Source organism: Meleagris gallopavo, chromosome 4, assembly GCF_000146605.3.
Source record: "Meleagris gallopavo isolate NT-WF06-2002-E0010 breed Aviagen turkey brand Nicholas breeding stock chromosome 4, Turkey_5.1, whole genome shotgun sequence".
Classification (NCBI taxonomy): Eukaryota; Metazoa; Chordata; class Aves; order Galliformes; family Phasianidae; genus Meleagris; species Meleagris gallopavo.
Window position 1 is genome coordinate 28,627,347 of NC_015014.2, and position 18,864 is coordinate 28,646,210.

The 18,864-nt window shown below is 37.8% G+C and overlaps 1 long non-coding RNA gene across 3 annotated transcripts in view; it reads left to right on the top strand.

Moving 5' to 3' along the window:
- The window catches only part of LOC116216556, a 34,861-nt gene extending 18,694 nt beyond the window's left edge, over positions 1-16,167 (top strand). For all 3 annotated transcript variants that reach the window (XR_004159549.1, XR_004159550.1, XR_004159551.1), the window contains 3 exons: positions 3,298-3,363; positions 5,919-6,002; positions 15,992-16,167. This is a non-coding gene — a long non-coding RNA (uncharacterized LOC116216556). The remainder of the gene's footprint in view (positions 1-3,297; positions 3,364-5,918; positions 6,003-15,991) is intronic.
- Positions 16,168-18,864: the final 2,697 nt, after the last annotated feature.

Consider the following 18,864-nt stretch of genomic DNA (forward strand, 5'->3'; position numbering starts at 1 on the left):
GTGACACAAATATGACACATATATCTCTGTGAATGGTCAAAACACGCATTTTAAGTGGAATGGTGCTTTCCTTCCCTCAAATTCCCCAGGAATTTGGTGTTTGGATTATGGTTTATAGGAAGTTCTTTCTGTTGTTGGCTATGGAGTTGTTAGTCTGACCTCTTTATTGTGTGTGGGAAAAGGATTTAACTAGTTGCTACATTCAGGAACTTTTCTCATCCCTCCACTTCAGGTGAGAAAGCCCGGTTGCCCAGGAAACCTGATGAATGCTGTGTAGACACTGGTTGAGGTAGTCCTGATCTAGTTGTTCTGGAACATATGAGAAGTCAGTTATGCAAATGAGGCATTCCAAGAATAAGTGATTAATTTGGCAGCATTCATATGATGAGTCTCAGTGAGGGAAAGCTGACATCATAATGTTAGAAATGCTTTATTTGGTCATGATGAATCTTGGAGAAGTATTTTCTAGTTCTACTAACTTAAATGCATTACAAAAGTAATATGATGTTACAGAAAAGTTCATCTCTGTGAAGCTAAAGGTAATCTGTGCAAAGCTTTAGCTCATTCTTTATAGTGTAAGTTGTTAACAAGGCTGGAAGAGTTTTATCTGCATTTCTGAAAACAGACAAATTCTACCACTTTTTCATATAGCATAGGGAAAGATGAATTGTGAAGTTTGGCAGATTAAATATCCTCTTAAACATGTTTTCTCTCCACTGAGAAATAGCACTGATACCTTCTTTCTCTTCACAGCTACCTGCAGTCTATAGTTGTGCTTCACTCATTTGTTTTTATTACAGTGTGGGTGTGCTTTGCCTATATACTGCACAACCATACTACATCTTGATTTGAAACTGTGTATCATAATTTCTTTTCATCTGGGGTTTGATATTCTTAATATTGCCTAGGAATATGGTTTGAGAGGAAGGACGAAAGCTGTTTTATGAAAATCTCTGGTCTCAAAATAATTTCTGGAGTGCAGAGTGACATCTCATTGCCATCCCTTTGTGTTCATACAGCTACTAACAATTTCAGATTAAAGTTCAATTCAAAAACCTAGTCACTAAAATAAACAGTTAGCATTTTGTTGTAAATTTAGTCACCATTAATTAATCTATTTATTAGATTTTAAAGAATATCAGATTTTTGAGAGCAGCTTTTGATTTTGGTTGTTCCTATTTGGTAGAAAACTTGCAAACTTTTGTTCAGCGTTTCAGACAGCTGTTATTTATAACTATGATTTTCTGCACTTTGGTCTAGTTATTTTAAATAATCTATGATTGCTAGAGCCAAAGATGATACACAGAGATATAAATGTTTAAGTAAATCAATGACATTATTAGTTCAGAAACTCCTTGTTAGCTATCTGTAGAATGTTTATTTTTACCACATACAAATGAACTATCCAGACAAATCAAATATATAATTTCTGCTGAAGCATTATTGTCTTCCGAGAGTTTTAACATTTTGTGTTTATCAGGTGTCAGCATATTGTAGAACAAGTTCAGTTAGTTCATAAATAACTGCAGTAGTAGTAGTAGTAGTAGTTCCAGCCTTTTCAAAGACTTATATTCTTACTGAATGTTTTCACCTCCAAGGCCAACCCTCAGGAATCCCTGACCCAGAAGACTAGGAAGAAATTCTGGAGAAAGGAAGAGTTTCCCTTGGTTAAGAAGGATTGGGTTAGAGATGATTCAGTTACTCTTGACATCCACAAATCCATGGGTCCTGATAGAATGCATCCTTGAGTGCTGAGATAGCAGGTGAACTACATTGCCAGGCCACTCTCTATCGTCTTTAGAAGGTAATGGCAATCAGGAGAGATGCCTGAGGGTTGGAAGAAAGCAAATGTGACCCTAGTTATCAAAGGACAAGTGGGAAGACACTTGAGACTACAGGCCAGTCAGCCTCATCTCAGTCCCTGAAAAGGGAGGTGGAACAGTCATCTGGAGGCCATCTCTAAGCATGTGGAAGACAAGAAGGTGATCAGGAGTAGTCGGTGCAGGTTTATCGAAGGAAAATCATGCTTAACTAATCTAAGTCCTTTCTATGATGGGACAACTGGTTGCACAGATAAGGGGAGAGCAGTAGATGTTGTCTACCTGACTTCAGCAAGGTTTTTGATACTGTCTCCTATGTTATCCTCATATCATGATGGACAGTGTGCTGAGCATGAGTCAGCCATGCGCCTCTGTGGCCAAGAAGGCCATTGGTATCTGGGTTGCATTAGAGTATTGTATTAGAGCATTGCCCTCAAGTTGAGGGAGATGATCTTCTCACTCCACTCAACCCTGGTGAGGCCTCACCTGCAGTACTGTGTACAGTTCTGGGCTTCCCGGTGCAAGAGGCATGGACATACTGGAGAGAGTCTAGTCAACGGCAACTAAAACAATTAAAGGACTGTAGCATCTCTGCCAGGAGGAAATACTGAGGGACCTGGGCCTGTACAGCTTGCAGAAGGCTCTTGGGGAATCTCATCACTGTGTATCTGAAGGGAGATAGTCAAGAGGGTGGGGCTAGGATTAGGGTTCTCAGTGGAACACACTGAAGAGGCAAGAAGAAACAGGCACAAACTGAAACACAGAGAAGTTCTGTCTGGAGGAGTAAAAACTTCTTTACTGTGATGGTAACTGAGCACTGGAAGAGGTTGCCCAGAGTGGCTGTGGAATCTCCTTCCATGGGGGTCTTCAAAAGCAGTCTGAACGCAGTCCTGGTTGATGTGCTCCGGAGAACCATGCTTGAACAGAGAGGTTGGACTAGTTGATCTCCAGAAGTTCTTTCCAACCTCAAAAGTAAAGGGGAAAAAAAAAGATAGAAATATCTCAGTTATAATATTTATTATGTCTATGAAGTATTGTATTCTTGAATCTGTCTTTGCAAAAGCAATGGTCAGGTAGAGCTTTGCATACACACTCCATGAAAATGTTTTTTAATAGCTGTTGAATTAAAGTATCTGGGTGCAGATAATTGCCTCTGGGGCTAGTACTAACCTTTGGATTGGGAGATATTTCTAAGTATTGAATGCTATATCATTGACTCAGATGACTAAGTTTTCTCTGTCAGTTTTTATGGTTAAGAAAGCTCTAGAGAAGAAACAGAACGTGCTGAACAGGTAAGTAAAGCTGCGTTGTTGTTATGTAAAATCTCTAGGAAGGTTGTGTTGATGTGAGGTGATTGTTTGAGACTATGTGAATAGGATCAACAGGTAGACATTTGCTAAAAGCAGGGGATAAAATTTTAGAGCATTCAGTTACATACTATCTTTATTATTGTTAAAGGAATATTTTTTTGTTCTAGGCAAAACAAAAGAACAATACTATAGACAACGTTTGTTCAAACTACAGCTGTGACAGGAAGGGAAAGGTAAGACAACCACAAGCAGTAGCCTTCACTCTGTTGTAACACGCTTTTGCACAAAATCCCACAAATCTTCATTTTTTAATAGGTAGTTGAATTTTGCCTTGAATGAACCTAGAGCCTTCATGTACCTGAGAGTAGGGAAATGGGATTTTCATCCCACATTATTCTTCTGTGTGGTTTGGCCACCCACAGAGCATTTCAGTGCTCTGCTGATAAAGTTTGAAGAGGAATGCCCCAAAGTTTTGGTTAGTCCATTTAATAAATCACATACAACAAAAAAGAATCTTCCCTTAAGCCAAAGGGAAGTGATAAAAAGTGAAGTATGTAGGTCCATCTGGTCAGAGTCTCATAAAAATGTGTTTACTCTTTGTTTTACATACCCTCTCTGTGTTGATATGACATAATTCTCTATAAAGGTAGGAATACTGTGCATAGACAATTATGAGTTTGTATGAGATAGTGAATACCCCATGAGAGAGAACAAGACGTAATTTAAAGTTGGAATAAGAAGTGATTTATGAAGGTCATTGTCAAACTGATTCAGATACTTTCCATATGTTGTAGAAACACATTTTTGTATGGTATGCCTATAAGGCATAGTAAATTCATGTCTACAAAAATTTTCTCCTTTAAAATGTTTTGGTTTTAAAATGATGGTGTGTTTTTTTTTTTATCTCATCTGTGATATCTCAGTTTACTTTTGTTGCAAGTATACTTTAACGTGGCAGATTTTGAGATGACTGTACTGAAGTTCGGTTGACAATAAACCTGGGGGTACTTCTGATGCTAAAACATCCTATTGCACCACATTTATAGGTTTACTTCTGTATCATGCTTAGGTAATACATAGTATGCCCTGAGTCATGCTTGAAGCCATAAAGGAACTGACCAAGTATGAAAGGAACAGATTTTTCTTTTTTTCTTACCAGCTGCAGCAACTTATAATTCTGTATCTCATTTTATTTTAAAAATCGCTTGAAGATGGAACTACTTATAGTAAAGCTATGTGATGGGAACATGATCATTAAGAATACATTATTGTTTGAGGTATTAAAATATTCATTTTAATTTACTATAATGTATAAAATACTTTTATTGCAGGAAACTTTATTTTACTGGTTGCTTAGTAAGTGAAGGGACATTTATTAATCAAATAAATCAACACCACCCATGGCAGCTTGCCCTTGATGTATCTACTGAGGAGATACAGATAAAAAAGCATGAGGAAAAAATTATCTGGTGTGTGCTCTGCCTTTCTGCTTGCAATCTTCTAGAATGTATTCATTATGCAGCAGTATTCACCAAACAGCGTCTGCAGAATAGTTTGGCTTGTAGTTTGTTCAGAAGCAATTTGTAAAAAGTATCAAAATATACTTCAAATGGAGTGTATTTTTCACTAGTTGGGGTGAACCAGTTTTTTTGTTCTTTGTCTTTGTTCCCTTACTCAAAGTGTTTATGTCTCACAAACGAGACACCAAAGCATTACGATGATACAAATCAGTAGCAGTATGAATCACCTATGGTATTCCTGTAGTTTGACTTTGGACTCTCCATAATGACTTCCACTGACTTCAGTGGCATTCAGAAAAAAATGTAGAACCTATTTTTCACCACAGACATTTGAGACTGCCACTTTAAAACACATTAGGCACGTTTTCTGTACCCATTTTTTACAAATCTTTGCTTCAGTGGCTGTCTCCCATTAAACATTTTGCTAGAGTATCTGTTGAAAGTGAATGTAGAGAAGACAGAAACCCACCTGAAACTCATCAAGGACCTGAACAGATATAATTAAGAAATAGTGTTTTCCTGTAACTGTAACTCAGAGTCTAGGTTTCTAGGTATTCTCCCCCATCTTTCTATTTTGTAAGTGTTCTAGCTGTGGAGCTGCAGAAGAAAGTGCAAACCAAGATCATCAGTACCAAAATCTTGCTTTGGAAATGTTTAAAAATATTTTCAGAAAGATAAGAGGTGACTAAAAAAAAAAAAAAATATTCTCTTCCTGAATAAATTTAAGCAGAAATACACATCAACTTGAACGAGAAGTGCATTTTTTTGTTTTTGTCTTTGTTTGCCTCCTTGGTGTGCAGCTGTGATGTTGCTCATTGCACAGTAGGCTAGTATGAGTGTACTGATGAGTATCACGGTACTCAGTTGTGTTCCTGCATACTCTTAATGCATCCATGCCACATTGTTCATACCTCTCAGAAGTAAGATCACGCTGCATGGAAGTCTGGAGAACAAGTGTGTCTGTAAACCTTTAACATCTGCTATAACCATGAGTGATTTGCGGGATATGCTCATCAGTAGGTAGGGCAATTAGTTCCTCCCGCTATCACTAGCAAGCCACTGTTGCTGACACTCTGGGAATTGTTAATGTATCTTTTGGGGCTTGAGAAAAGTTGAGTTAGACAAATAGGTATTTTCCTCATGGCCTAAAGGGAAGGACAAACTACTCTTTCCAAAGTAGCTGTGAAAGCAGCTTCTGCACGTGTAGGATACAAGGCAAATTTGTTTAACAGGTTTTCCATTACTCGTTCTCATTTTTATGTTTTCAGAGAATGAAATTTATTCATGAGCAGGAGACTAAAGAATTGTATGCTTATTCTACTCTCAGAAGAGGATCTGAAGTGAAAATGAGGGTGAGTGGATAGAATACTGGTTATCTGAGCAGGAGTTAATTTTGTATTGTTGTCATATGTTACTCTATTACGCTTTTTTATGGAGAAGCAGCAACAAGTCAGTGTTTACACTCAGGCACCAGCCCGCTGACCATACATTCAAGATCAGTGAGTGTGTCAGTTGGCAAATTCTGAACAAGTTCACAGTTGCTGCTTCCAGGTTTTTGTGGGTTCTTAAAGTAGTTCATCATCAGCTACTTTCTGCTGCTTGTAAATGGCTGGAAATTTCATCCCACTCTATTATTCTCTCTCATAATGTCAATCAGTTCCACTTCCTTATTTTCATTGAGTGATATAGCTAATGAATTGAGAAATTCTATATCACAGCACTTGGGAGAGCCTCTTCTGGAATCATTCCTAGGCTAAGGCTGCTCTTCTCATCACTAGTCTGGACTTACCTTCTGCATGATGCGCGCTACATAGCTCTCCTCTTTTCCATTGAGAGACATAAGTAGTCACTGGTTTTTCTGACTCACTAATGGGTCATCTTCGCTGAGTTTATTTGGGTCCTCAGCAGGAATGAGAGTGGAAAGCAAATGTGTCCTCAGGATGACTATTTTTCTTTAAGGTTCTCTGTTGACTCATGAAACTGGTAGCTAAGTCTGAGGCAGAATAGCCAGAGATTAGAATTAAAGTTTTCCTTTTCAGGAATACAGTTTGCGTTTAAGTGGTATGCAGCAGAATTTTCTCCAAGAGTGTGTGGAGGATATGTAACATGACCTTTTCTCATGGTCTTTGCTTGTGTATCGTCAGCTGTTTACTAGATTTTGGTTCAAAATCTTTCACAGTAGTCTGAGAAAAGGAACAAACATCTTTTATTTAAAATTTAGAACAGGCTTTATAGCACTGATGCTTAGGCGGGGGGGAAGGGAGTGTGGGAATAGTAATTATTTGCATACCTTTGCTTTGACAGTTAGTTCAAACAATGACAAAATCGTTGAAGTTGGACAAGCCCACAAGAGGTAGGCTGTTTCAATCGCTTGCTCATATGGGTATTGTTGATACATTCATAAGGAAAGCTCTTGGACATACATGCTTGGGAAGCAAATTGCCCCTCATCCGCAGCAGGTGGCGCTGAGTCCCTGAAATGCACTCAGTATTTGATAACTCCTGTGATTTTACATCACGGGTTCTGTGCAACCCATGGCAGATGCCCTGCTAACATCGCTGTCCTCTGATACCAGTTGTGTAAAAGCAAAGTGATAGCCTAGGAAACGTAGGGTGAGAAGCAAGAAAGGAATTTTTGGAATCAGTTAAATTAGGTTATAAGGACTGTTTCTCTTTAAGGCATGAGCTTCTAGCACAATTCCAAGTCGGGAGGGAGTGTTCATCTGCCAGTGGGGAGAAAGGCACCACAGAGGGACCTGGATAGATTGGATCAATGGGCTAAGGTAAACTGTGTGAATTTCAGTAGGGCCAAGTGTCAGGTCCTGCATTTTGGTCACAACAACCCTAGGCACCCTACAGGCTTGGGGAGGAGTGGCTGGAAAGCTGCCTAATGGAAAGGGACGTTGGTGTGTACTGGTGGACAGTCGGCTGTATATGAGCCAGCAGAGGCCCAGGTGGCCAAGAAGGCCAATGGCATTCTGACTTGTATCAGGAATGGTGTGGTGAGCAGCACTAGGGAAGTAATCCTGCCCCTGTACTCAGTATTGGTGAGGCCTCACCTTGAGTGCTGTGTTCAGTTTTGGGGACTCAGTACGGACAGGACATTGAGGTGCTGGAGCAGGTCCAAGGAAGGGCAGCAAGGCTTCTGAAGGGCTTGGAGAGAGTGAAGGAACTGGGGCTGTTTAGTCTGGGAAGAGAGACCTTATTGCTCTCTTCCAATATCTGAAAGGCACTTACAGCGAGAGCGGGGTTGGTCTCTTCTCACTGGTGACAGGACAAGGGGAAGTGGCCTCAAGATGCGGCAGAGTAAGTTTAGGTTGGATATCAGGAAACACTTCTTTACTGAGAGGGTTGTTAAGCACTGGAATGGGCTCCTCAGAGAGGTGCCTGAATTGCCGTCTCTGGATGTATTTAAGAACCATTTGGACGCTCGAGGACATGATTTAGCGGAGGGCTGTTAGAGTTACGGTAGTATGGTTAAGTTGTAGTTGGACTTGATGATCTTTAAGGTCTTTTCCAACCTGAGCAACTCTGATTCTATGAATGCTGTAGTCTTCCACTGCTTGGAATGGCCTTGATTCAGGGAAGGGTGTGACTGCTGTTCAAAACTTTCTATTCTTAGTAGGAAGTACTTTCCGTAATTGGGAACTGCCTACATAACAAATGCATTTAAATAAAGCAAAAATGTATATTAACATGAATGAAATCGGCATATAGAAATAGCTGGTTCACAGATAAGCAGAAACAGTGGTGATTTTTGCACAAAAAAAGTCAAAAGTTGTATTAAATTATAGTCAGACTTTTGATGCTTTTTATCTTTTACAGGAAAGGTGTTTCAATCCACAGCAGGATTTCATAGTGCTAACTTCTTGGTTTAATCCTGCAAAAGCGTGACTTTAATTTGTCCTACCTAACAGAACATGAGAATTTCAGCAGTGATTTTTATACTTATGCTCACTGCCTGCTCTAGTGACTGAAACAGTCAACACTAATGTTTAGAATTGTAATGTACAATTTGGAGCATTAGTAATGCAGACCTTATAGGCTTTGGCTTCCCATGAAGGTAATGGAGAAAGTAGAAGGTAATGGAGAAAGTAGATGTGGCCATTAAACTAAGGAAAGTGGGAAGGTTGTAAGTATTATGAAGATAACAAGCATGAAGTGTCATACATCATTAGCCGTAATAGTAAGTGGGATTCCAGGCAAACTGTAAGTTTTGCACTGATTTTCCTTGGTAATGAAAATATAAAAACAATGCTAGAAAAAAAATGTCTAGGCATGTTTTGGAAGTATGTGTGCAAATAGATATTGTGTGTTTTTAACAAATTTTTACTTGTGGTTTACCTATGAGTTCTCTAACTAATACTGATTTTTGGTCTAATGGTCATGGCAGAAGAAAATAGGATAGAGACTGTGTGATAGAAATGAGTACTATGTACTAAGGGACTTTCTACTGAAGGGTGGCAGAGCTTAATTTTTATAGTGATGGGCAACAAAGCTGAACTCAGGAGCATCTCAAACTGTCATAGAATTCTTGTCTGCCAAAAGTTGTATCACTCTTTTCTCCTAGCATTGTGCAATTGCTTCTGCCTGAGATCCATTGATGGCTATTAAGAATTCATCTTCACGAAATCTGAGCAGAAAGGTTTCTTATTTGTCAGTCACATTTTCAAGATTTGATTTGTATGGCACACTCGCTCTTGTTTACATGTAGACTGAGCACACAATTATATTTTTGTATCTGACTTAGAAGTAATGGTCCTGTATACTCATTATTTGAAATAGGGGCAACCTGGTGATGTGACATTGGACAGTACTGAAGAGAGATGATCTGAATTCCATTTTCCCGGCCGTATTGTGTACGTGTTAATGAACTTGCAATCTGTTGAAAATAAGTTGTTTTCCCTTGAGAGAAAAAACAAGTGAATAACTTTTGTTTTGTTTTTCCTATTTTCAAGAAAATGCAATTTCTAACTTTGTCTAACCTAGAAATACTGGGCTTGACTTTCTCCTGCTCTCTATTCTGTATAGCTATTATCCTTCGTGCTATGAGGTTTTATTATATTAATGTGTCAGAAACAGTGGCATTTAAGAACTATTTCTCAAGGAAGTAGATGATGGATAAATCTTTTCTATTAACTTTGAACTTAGCTCCTGCTCAGCCTCACACAGAACCGTATTGTTGAATTAATGGCATAAATACAATTATAGAATATACAACCCCCATAACTAAGTTCAAACAAAGATAATACTGATAAGTTGGTGATACATTTACTGGGCTAAATAATCCTTTGTACTACCACTAAAAGGAACAGGAGTAAAAAAAATTCTATCTGAGCCCATTTTGTGTTATCAGCGTACGCTGCCAGTCAAAAATCACTTTGGTATACAGAATGTTCTTAGAATAAGTGTTAATAAACCCTCTATCAAGTAACAAGTAGTGTACTATGATGTACAGTTGAAACTTCAAGCCCACCACGAATCCCAGAAGCACACATTCCCAAAACAAGTGCATTCCAGCAAATGCCAAACAAAAGTAACTTTTCAGCATGCCTTTGTAGTGAAGCAAAATACCAGCCCTCTTACAACAGTTATGCAGGAGAAAGTAAACAGTCGTCATAATCTCCAACTTCTTATGAAGACCCAGCCAATAATCATCATGCCTAGGCAGAGGTGAGAAGGACAAGATTTTCATCTTTTGTATGTGACAAATTCCTCTGTTCTCCAGATTAAATGAAATAAAGCCACTTACTGCACCTGGTATAATAAAGTTATACCACTACTCCCTTCATTCCAGATGAAGCAATCAGAATTGAACTTCTCCCTTACAGCTGCTGCTGCTTCTTTTGATCAAAATTGCTCTGTTCTTAGTAACTGTAAATCTGAAGGAGGAAGTGTTTTTAGGAGATGGAGTAGACACGCATCACCCTCTTTGGTAAGCGTTCAAGGCTTTCTATACTCTGCTGTTTGCAAAAAACCCTCTGCATATTTCAAGGTCTCAGATGTTTTTCTTTATTAAAGGGATTTTCCACAGCAAAATCTACGATTATATCATGCATATTATTCAAACCAAATGAATTGACAGTAAGAGTTCAAACAGAGCAAAGCCAAAAATTTTTTTAGAATCTTAACAGAACTCACATTACTAGGCTCTGTTTTGAGCACAGTCTAATAAATAAATAACACAAACTATTAGGGCACCAGAGTTTTTTAGGAAGTGGAAAGCATCAATCCTGTCAGACATGCCGGTTCCACAGAATTTTTCCACTACCAAATTATCTGGGAAAGCAAGTCTATTAGGATTCTTTCAAAATAGCAGAGTTTTATTAAGACAGTTTCCATTTTAATTGAGTAACATTATGTACATTATTTCAATAGAAGTTAACCTAAAACATTCTGGTGAGATGCGTTCAGAGCAAGTGCTGGTTCACAGGCTGCATTTCCAGATAACTCTATTCTTCTAAACAGTTTGTGGCTGTGATACTTTCTTTTACTCGGTGCTGTAATACCAACTAAAGTCCTTTTTCTGGGTCTGAGATTAAGGGTACATAATATGAGTTGAAGGAAGATAGAATCTCAATTTGGCAGCAGCTTGGACAGAGGAAGATGAGAAGAAAGCACTTTGTATAGTCTTACAGATTTGCATTGGGTAGCTTGGATTTCAGAAGCTCCCAGCGCAGAAGGAAATTTAGTATACCTTATCATATCTTCACCCAAGTATCCGTATCACTTTATATAAAGCATTATATATATACACTATATATAATTATTAATAATATTATTAATATTATTGTTAATAATAATTGTGTATATAAAGCATTTATATAAAGCATTTCAGTCTGAGCAGGAGATGAAATTGAGAGAGGAAAATAGCAATGTTTGAATATCGTATAGCATTCGGAACATAAGCAGCTGTTATGTTCCTCATTGATTTGTGCATGAGAAGAATTTTTCCACAGTCTTGTACAGTGTAACCTGGGAAAAAAAAGTTTGTGACATCAGACCTGATAATTCCTTTGGTCTCAAGAATACGATTATTATAAATTTCTTTTTGAGTTGGTAGGATCAGGTGTTCTTCACTTCATTGCCATTTACCCACTGGCTTTCTTGACTATTGCTAGTCATTAAAGATTCTCCTTCCATATGTAATTTTTGGGATATCAACTCTCCAGTCCAATCCATTTGTTTAAATCCTATTCTGTTATAACCTGGTAGTTTTTGGACAATGTAGGATGATCTAGAGGGAACTTGTTAACACTTGTTGACAGACTGTGCTTCACTCTCTCATCTACCATATAATTGTTTGAAGAATTAGCCCACTATCTATAGCTTGATAGAAATATGCAAACACTATTTGGAAGAGACAACACAGTTCAAAGCTTTTATAAAAAACGTAGGCCATGGAATGTAAGAAAGCATAAGGTATTCTGTAACGAAATCTCCCTCTGATTCGAATAGATTGCTGTAGGTAGTCACAGATTGTTATTTTCCTCCGTTTTGTGCTCAAGTTGAGCTTCTCCAAAAGCATTTCTTCCCTGTGACATATCTGAGGTTTTATAGCCAACTCCTCTCTTTTTCTCTTTCAGCAATGTAAGTAGGTGGCTCTGAAGGTAATGCCTCCTATTTATTTCCGCAGAAACTACAATAGATAAGATATAATAGCACTATTTGATAGAGCAAATTCTCAGTTACAAATCATTACTTTTTCAACGTAGTTGTCACCGAATGCTGCACTCATACAAAACTGCACCAGCTGAAGTGAACTCATTGTTGTCCCTGCTGAAACACACCACCCACTGCCTCACTGTGCTCGCATCCACTGTTTGGTCTCTGTAAACATTCATTGATGAATGTCAGTGGGTGCAATTTTTTCTGAAGTGAGGAATTCAATGACCATTCAAAGGTCGTTAGTTATAAGCCTTCTCCTTGATCAGTTTCCTGGGATGCAAATCATATAACTACAGAGGGCTATTGTGTACATAGAGGACCACACAGATGCATAAAATTGCAGCTGATCTGAGCTGACTTTGAGCATTCCATCTTTCCAGTGACATTTTGTCTGAAACAGAAAAAAGGAGTGTTTCATATTAGCAGAAGAAACTCCTGCTCCGGTCTGAGGAGGAAAAATAAGTAGCCTTCATATAATGTTATGCTGAATGTAAAACGCAGAATGACTTATCCATTTCTAATTTGAAGTTGCAGCCAATTGTAAATGTTTTGCCTGAAATCTTCATTGTGAGGATTATTCTGAAAAAAAACTTCCTTTGGAGATTTTGAATTTTTAATTAATCTGAAGTGTTTAAATTATAACATCTGCTTCTGATGTTGCAGGCCAACATAATAAAATGGGAGGCATTATTTTTCAAGCAGTCCTTGTAATTATCTCTGGCTTTGACATGAGGCAGCTTTGAAATTCCTCCTATTAAAAATAGTTTTACTTCTTTGATGCTGTTAGTGCCCCTTTGACAGGCTATGTGTCTCCTTCTGTACCTGTCTGGTTATAATATTATCTGATTTATTCTAATTTTGCTTCTTGCTGTGTTACATTTCAGTATGAATTATCTTCATCTAGGTGCATAGAATAACTTGGATGATGAAGAGTTTGGGAAAATGTGCACCCAGTATTTTTCCTAAAAATTTACGTAACATAAAGTGAGACGAGCAATATATTTAAGAAGATACCATGTTCACCTCAGAGATCTAGGCTAGTTTACCTAATTCATTGTTTTGTTTCTGTCAGTGTTCAACATTCATTGCTTCAGGAGAAGGTAGAAAACAAAACAGTGTGGTAGGAAACATCTTGTGAAATCTAAATCTATGTTTATATCTCAATGAAATTTGGGGTAGTGTAGTCAACAAAGGAGAGAGTTGTGGAGACTGCACTGGGGATGATAGTTTATAGAGACAGAAGGTGAGATAAAGGTTTCTGGAGAAATCTAGGTTCTGAGAAACCACAAACTTAAAAGGAATACGCAGAACTTGTTCTAATGCTCCTTAACTGAATTTTCACTGCTGTGGTCTGTCACCTGGGAAATAGTATATTTCATCTTTGACTGGAACAGACAAATACATTTTGAAGAAGTTGAGTAAAATAATAACTTATCTCATTAAAAGGAGTCTTTGAGGTGTTATCTTACTGCTAGTTTTCTTTTTTAACTTTGTGACCTTGCATAATATTTTAGAAACTGCCCGGTTCTATTTCCAAATTAAGAAATACGTTCACTTTGTTTCTATTTAGGAAATGGGTAGTGAATCTATCTCAGTGATTAGCACTGATTTCAGTGATTATGCTGTCATTGTCTTGGCTCTTGTGCTGCTTTGAACATGTAAGGCACTGAGGGAAGCTCACTAGTTTTTCCGGAAGTCAAAGGTCACAACTCAGAAAGATGAAAATAATTTGGCAAGTCAGGTCTGGATCCACACTCTGTGAAGGCTAAATAGAGTTCTTTGAGTTGAAGTCTAGGCTCTGACAGTGAACAGGACATAAGCCAAGAGTAAATCTGCTGAGTGCAGTGGGACAACGGTTATAAAAAAGGAGGTGAAGTGAGAGAAGATTTAAGATACTTTCATTTATGTAAAACAATACAATTATTTCTTGAAGTGATTAGATGTATTGTTTTCATGCAGAATGGATGCTTATTTTCTCAGTTTCTTCATCTTCATGACTACAAAAAGTCAGTTTCATCCCAGATTTTGCTTCTCTATTAAAAAATCTGCCTTATTGCAGATGAGTCTTGTGAATCTGGATGCTTAATATATTTAACGTAGTGCAAGAAGAGCAATGCAGCTTATTTCATAATAGCAATTTTAAAACCTATTTCTAATTTATTTATCCTACCACAAAGCATTTTAACTATTTTAGAATAATAAAATAATATTTTAGATTAATGGAAAGACAATGATTACTTTTCTTTTTTAATTTATAAAAAAGGTAGAGTCTAAGCTCAGGCACATTTAGTAACATGCTTAAATATACGAACATGAATTCTTTTTTGTCTTCAGTATCGCAGACTTAAGCATAAGGAAAGGCTATGCAAGAAGAGGCTAGATTAGCATTATTATGTCAGTGTAAGTAATGTAAGGTACTTTTTTCATTTTTTTTCTCCTCAATATAATGCTTCTTGTATAACTATCATGCAGAATTTTTTAAGAAAATATGTAACTATCAATTTATTCATTCTTGTGTATATCATCCCTTTTGTAAGTTTCACATCACAACCTTTGTGTAAGGTAAACATACACTCACCAGATTTGCAAGAACACTGACCTTTACGACTACCTTTGATCTACTGAACACTCAAGTGGTTCCTGTAGAAATAAAGTATTTGCTGGCAAAGCCTGAAAAATACATATTTTATTTCTGCAAAAGGGGGAAAGATGAGTTACGTAAAATGGTAACTGACAATAATCTTCAGCATTTTTGGTCCCTTTAAATTATTTCTTCTCTAATCCAATCTTAATCCACGACAACCATTTTCTCTTACTGTCTCTTCTCCCCCACCTTGGAAATGGAATTGTGTACATGAAGTTACAGCAAGTTATAAAATGTTTAGGATTGTGTCTTGGTTTCATCTGGATGAAACTGTTTTCTTCAGAGTGCCTGGTTTGATGCTATGTTTTGGTTCTAGGAGAAAATAGTGTTGATAACACACTGATGTTTATAGTTGCCTCTAAGTAGTGTTGTACAGAGCCAAGGCCATTTCTATGAGTCAGGATGAGTTTCTCAGCTCATAATAAGAAAGGGTTAAGATGGGACAGAATTAGGACATCTGACTTAAACTGGCCAAAGGGATATTCCAAACCATATGATGTAATGCAAAAGGAGTTTTGAAGGGGTAGGAGTTCATCTCGCTCTCTTTTGCTGCTTGGGGTGGAAAGCTGAGAATTGGCTGGGCAGCGATGAGCAATTGCTTGGGCATCACTTGTTATATACATTCATGTATACGTATGTCATAATTATAATCCTTTTTCTCTATCTTTGTATATAGTTTTATTTCAACCCACAAGTTCTGCTTTATTTTTTCCTTTTGATTTGCTCCCCCATCCCACTGGGAAGGAAGGGAATGAGCAAACGAATTTGTGGTGCTGAGCCATCTGCTAGGTTAAACCACAACAGATTACTATAACATCATTGCAAAATTACATTGTAGATGTTTCCAATGTATTTATTGAAGGGATAACTGGCTTCAAAACCAAATGGTGTATAACATTTTTAAGAAACAATAGCTGTTAATAATATCTTATTTTTCAGTTTACATTCCTGACATTTGAGTTGCATATCAGTATTTTATGTTTCCATAGAAAATTACCAGCTAACTATTTCTAATTGTGGTCTATTACAGTTCCATCATAAAAAGATCTACATTCCATAACAGATGTAATCAATATCAAGACTCACCCTTCCCAGAACAGTGTTCAGCTATGTTACTTTTTTAATATCTATCTGTATGGGAACCGCTGAATCACGGCCTGAATCTCTGATTGATCTGAGGCGAGCAATGAGTCAGCCACAGGAACACAGGTGAAGGCAATTCACCCGTGCTGCTGGAAGGGGAGGAGCCTGGCTGCACCTCTCCTAGACCCATTTAAGAGCTGACTACCAGTGGGGAAGGATCTTTTCTGGAGATTTCTCTTCTGGAGTTTTGCAGTGAGCTTGGGACACGGGTAAGCATTCTATCTATTCTCTTTTTGTTATTTTAACTGGCTTAGCCAAACTCTCTGGTTTATTTCATAATTATAACATCTGTATATTCATTGATTATACACTATCTCATGTTATCAATTTGGAAATCATGTGTTGGTTTCTACTTCCATGTATTTATAACTGACCTCTAGTGATTAGATATCATAGAATCAAAAATAGTTCAGGTTGGAGGGAACCTTAAATGTGATCGATTTCATTAATGAGTCCTGTGGTTAGAATGCCAAGGAGTTGCCTCCCTTTTATATGGAATAAAATATCAGTGATTTACACATGTGCTTTTGAGGGATCAGAGTTAAATCTGTTCCTTTCTCTCCTTGCTATTTCAGAAACAAGCAAATTTCTGCTTGTTTCTACTCTAGAACAAGCAGCATTGTTCAGGATTTTATAAGAAAAAAATTACATGACAGCACAATTGAAAACTTTAAAATAGTGCTGTGGGTAGTTATATCCATACTCTGTTTGTATTGCCACCTTTTTCTGACTTGTTGCTCTTAGGGGTGCACCAATCTCGAGCTTGGAAGAAGTGCTTTTTAAGTGTTAACTAGCTCTTATGGGCCCCCTTACTTTCAAATTCTCTAGCCTATGGGATGCCTCCTTGTAGGTCTTTGAATAAGTCAAAGCTGGCTCATTTGAAGTCCAGAGTAGCAATTCTACCTATTGCTTTGCTTCGCTTCTTCCACGCAAGATCTTGAACTCCACCATCTTGTGGATCTCTGCATCCTGAGCTTTCCCCAGTCATCGCATCCTTAACCAGCCCTTCCTTGTTAGTAAAAACAAGGCCAAGTAGCATACCCCTCATTAGCTTCTCTACCACCTGTGTCAGAAAGTTATCAGTGCATTGCAGGAACCACCTGGACATTTTGTGCCTTCTTTTACTGTTACAGTGTTTCAAATAAAGAAATAAAAAAAATTACTGTAATCAAGACAGCAAAGTAATCTTAGATTTTAACTAGGACTCAACAAATAGAATTCTTATGTCAGAAGAGCTTTTTGGATGTTTGTCACAAACATCCATAGGAAACTGTGTGGCAGGAAACACTAGTCTGTGAAAAAAGAGTAGTTTCTCCACTATGCCACAGGTGATGTTTCAGTGGTCTAAATCTGAGGGTTATTAATTTGCCAGGAGGAAAGCTTGACCTCATTCGAGTATTTTTAGTTTTCTCTCTTTTTCTATTGCTTTGTATTTCTGCACACTTGCTACTAGTCTTTTTAATCTAGAATCTGCTTGAGTTCCAGACCTGCTATGAGAAAGACAGGTAGGCAGGGATGTTCAGTGGGGAGAAATTTTCCAAGGTAAACAAATGGAGAGGTAGGCAGTGTATAACAGGAAGAAAATGCTGCTAAGAGGAGTAGCTGGAGGCAAAATGTAATAGGAATACTGATATGCTGTATAGCCTTCAGTCCTGGGATATCCATGGCTATTTGATATAGACTGCTGAATGTTTTGTAGAAGAAAGTGCAGGTTTGTTTCAGTGGCTAAAGACAAATGGAAGACTAGAACTAAAGAGTTTTCAGAGAGAAGGAAAAAAGGATGGCTTATGAGTTGGTAACTACTGCCTACACATGCCTCTCAGAAACACATACAGGGAAAACAGAACATCACAGAATAGAAGAGATGGCTGAGTAGTAAAAAACTCATTACCTGTGAGTCTGCTCATGGTTTCTAATGTATTGGCAGTTACTGGAAATGGTTCTGGGACACAGTACTCAGCACAAAAGAACGAGGAAAGCATGGAGTAATCTGTGCAGTACACGCAGTTTTAAAAATATTCTATTGGCAAATATATTCTTTGAAATGTATTTGAAAATCCCCTGTAAATGTCTTCATAAACTTCAAATTTTACCCTAATTTTGCAGGTGAAAGAGGCATTCAAAGCAACTCAAATATAATTTGGTTTTTGGTCGTAACATCTAAAGGGCAAAGGAAACAGAGGGTTTCTCAGTCTAGCCAGAGAAGGAAGAGTTGTCTTCGTTCTCTTTTTGCCAAATAGCTTACAGGGTAAGGAATGCTTTGAAGATATTTTCTCCTACAAGTGTGATGTAACCAGCAAGCTGAAGAAGGACTGACCAGATTACAAACAAACAATGGAGAAAGTGTGGTTTCTAGAGGGTAGGAGTTACGTGACCTCTCCCAGCAGGTAATACCAGAGATATTGCCTTGCTGTACTGACCTGCTTAACTCTTCTGCTCAAGCTTTTGACACAGTGGAGAATAGCTAACTCCCAGGCTTGCAGGTTTAAATTAGAAAGACAGGGAAAACATCCCAGTCTGAACATTTAAACAGTATCCCAAAACATCTGCAGGATAGTAACCAAGACCCTTTGTGGCACCTTTTGGGTAAGAACAGATAGTTTTCAGCTGGTGAGGGAAGACCAGGTGTTCCTCATCTTCTTTAATGACTTTCAGCTGCAGCTAGTGTAGTGAGTGTTGCTGCGTGGGGAGTGGAGCTGCCAGGAGAGGTTAGTTGGTTTTTTACTTTTGCTTTTGTTTAGTTTTTCTGAGAATTCTTTT